The following is a 3,171-nucleotide window of genomic DNA, read 5'->3' as shown; positions in this document are numbered from 1 at the left end:
TTTTTTTTTTTTTTTTTGTAGAGACAGGGTTTCATCATATTGCTCAGGTTGGTCTTCAACTTCTGGGTTCAAGTGCTCACCTCAGCCTCCCAAAGTGTTGGGATTACAGGCGTGAGCCACTGCTCTAGGCCCACAAAATGTATTTTTATAGCCTCTTTCCCATCCAGTTGGGGTTTCTGTATTTACATATTGTCACTGAAGTATTTTTATAGTCTCTTTTCCCATCCAATCAGGGTTTCTGTATTTACATATTGTGACTGAAGTACACTACTGAATGATAATCCATTTCGCAAGTGATTATTTTCTCAATTATTTATCACATATAATTGCCAGTCAGGTCATCTGATAAGCAAGAAATAACTACTGCTGTTACTTAGTTCAGGTAATTTTCATCAATGGTAAGTAAATTGCTAATTTATTGTAGGATAAAATGTAACTTTTTGGGGCTTTTGGAAAGTCTAAAAATATGTATTCTATTACTGCTGTGCCAACCCTAAGTTTTGAAACACTGATGAGAGTTTCCTTTGATTTGTGGGAATGAGGCAACAATTACATTAGTAAGAACTTAAGGTAGTATATGGGCTGGATGCAGTGGCTTTATCCTGTAATCCCAGCTCTTTGGGAGGCCAAGGCAAGTGGATCACTTGAGGTCAGGAGTTTGAGACCAGCCTGGCCAACATAGTGAAACCCTGTCTCTACCAAAAAATACAAAAATTGCTGGGTGTGGTGGCACACACCTATAGTCCCGCCTACTTGGGAGGCTGAGGTGGGAGAATTGCTGGAACCCTGGAGGGGAGGCAGAGGTCACAGTGAGGTGAGATCGCACCACTGTGCTCCAGCCTGGGCAGAGAGAATGAGACTTTGTCTCAAAAAAAAAAAAAAAAAAAATCAAGAAAAAGAACTGAAAAGAAAAACTTAAGGTAATTCTTTGTTGTTTCTGTGAAATGCTTAGTTTACCTTACTTCAGATTAGTCCTGAATGATGGTTCTCCCTGCGCAAATGGTATATGCTACTCTGTAGGTGTTCACTTGAATGAATATTTATTGCTGCCAGTTGTCAACAATGTTAGATGCTAGAATCAGATGAATAATGTAGGTTCTTGATCTTCAGTTGCTTATATGTTGGTGAGCAGACACAGTTTAAATGTGTGTATAGGATTCTGGGGTACTGCTGGCTGTGACAGAGAAAAGCATTGTTGAATTGAGCTTGAGTGTTTGGCAAGGATTCCTTGAGCTGGGTAGGCTGAGCCTTAGTTTTCTTAGATTCTTCCTGTAGAATCAAGTATCAAGGCTGGGCACGGTGGCTCACGCCTGTAATCCCAGCACTTTGGGAGGCCGAGGTGGGGGGATCACCTGAGGTCGGGAGTTTGAGACCATCCTGACCAACATGGAGAAACCCCATCTCTACTAAAAATATAAAAAATTAGCCGGGCATGGTGGCGGGCGCCTGTAATCCCAGCTACTTGGGAGGCTGAGGCAGGAGAATAGTTTGAACCCGGGAGGCGGTGGTTGCAGTGAGCCGAGATCACGCCATTGTACTCTAGCCTGGGCAACAAGAGTGAAACTCCATCTCAAAAAAAAAAAAAAGTATCAAATTCCTGAAGTTACAATTAAATTGTTAAAACACTTTAAATTTTGTATTCAGAGTTTAGTTTTATTAGAATTTGCTGTTATTTTGCTTTGTTCTATTTTGTCTGAGACTGGGTCTTACTTTGTCACCCAGGAGTGCAGTGATGCAATCAGGCTCACTGCAGCCTTAACATACCTGGGCTCAAGCGATTCCCCCCGCTAAAAAAGAGAGAAAATGGGCATGTGCAGTATGTCCTTGAGTAAACATGCCTGTGGAATGTGAAGGCAAAAAAGCAGAGACAGTTTAGGAGAATACCAAGGTTGATTTGACCAAAGTGTAGGGATTGGAAGGAATAAAGAGTTTGCATTTTATTAAGGAGTTGATGGTTTGTGAACAGAAGTTGACAGTTTTTGTTGACAGTGTTTGTTTGTTTGTTTGTTTCTTTATTTTTGAGATGGAGTCTCGCTTTATAGCCCAGACTGGAGTACAGTGGTGTGATCTCGACTCACTGCAACTTCTGCCTCCCAGATTTAAGTGATTTTCGTGCCTCAGCCTCCTCTGAGTAGCTGGGATTACAGGCATGTGCCATCACACCTGGCTAGTCTTTATATATTTTTTTTTTTTTTTTTTTTTTTTTTGAGATGGAGTCTCGCTCTGTCACCTAGGCTGGAGTGCAGTGGCGTGATCTTGGCTCACTGCAACCTCCACCTCCCAGGTTCAAGCTGTTCTCCCACCTCAGCCTCCCAAGTAGCTGGGATTACAGGCACTTGCCATCATGCCCGGCTAATTTTTGTATTTTTGTAGAGATGGGATTTCACCATGTTGGCCAGGCTGGTCTTGAACTCCTGACCTCAGGTGATCCGCCCACCTCGGCCTCCCAAAGTGCTGGGATTACAGGCGTGAACCACCGCGCCTGGCCGTGTGAAATGTTTTGAATGACAGAGATAGATGAAACAATGAGAACAGAAGAAAGATTTGACAATTAGGAGACCAGTGGTGACCTGAGGAGTGGCATTTTTCCTACTGTTAGAGTGATAGGGTGATGGAAACCAGAATAAAGAAGGGTGAGGAGATGTTTAGTGAGGAAATGGAGGCAGTGAGTGTATTCATTTTATGAAATACAGTTTATGTAGTAGTTGCTTACAAGATGGAACGTGAAGTTTCAGGAGTGCTTGGAAGGTAATTTTTCTGAGCCTTTTTTTTGAGAGTAATCTGGATGTAGAGAACAGTTGAGCGATACTTTTTTTTTTTTTTTTTTTTTGAGACAGAGTCTCGCTCTGTTTCCCAGGCTGGAGTGCAGTGGCGTGATCATGGCTTACTGCAACTTCCACCTCCCAGGTTCAAGCAATTCTCCTGCCTCAGCCTCTCGAGTAGCTGGGACTATAGGCGTGTGCCACTATGCCTGGCTGATTTTTGTATTTTTAGTAGAAACGGGGTTTCACCATGTTAGCCAGGATAGTCTTGATCTCCTGACCTCGTGATCTGCCCACCTCTGCCTCCCAAAGTGCTGGGATTACAGGCGTGAGCCACTGTGCCCGGCCAGTTGAGCAGTTCTTTAGACATATGAGGATGTGGGATATTTCTTTTTTTTTTTTTTTTTTT

The 3,171-nt window shown here is 42.8% G+C and overlaps 1 protein-coding gene across 1 annotated transcript in view; it reads left to right on the top strand.

Annotated features, from left to right (window-relative positions):
• UBAP2 (ubiquitin associated protein 2) overlaps nucleotides 1-3,171 on the top strand; it is a 147,688-nt gene that overhangs the window by 15,462 nt on the left and 129,055 nt on the right. The window lies entirely within an intron of this gene.

This window comes from Mandrillus leucophaeus, unplaced genomic scaffold (genome assembly GCF_000951045.1).
Source record: "Mandrillus leucophaeus isolate KB7577 unplaced genomic scaffold, Mleu.le_1.0 Scaffold208, whole genome shotgun sequence".
NCBI lineage: Eukaryota > Metazoa > Chordata > Mammalia > Primates > Cercopithecidae > Mandrillus > Mandrillus leucophaeus.
This window is presented reverse-complemented; position numbering and strand designations above follow the sequence as displayed.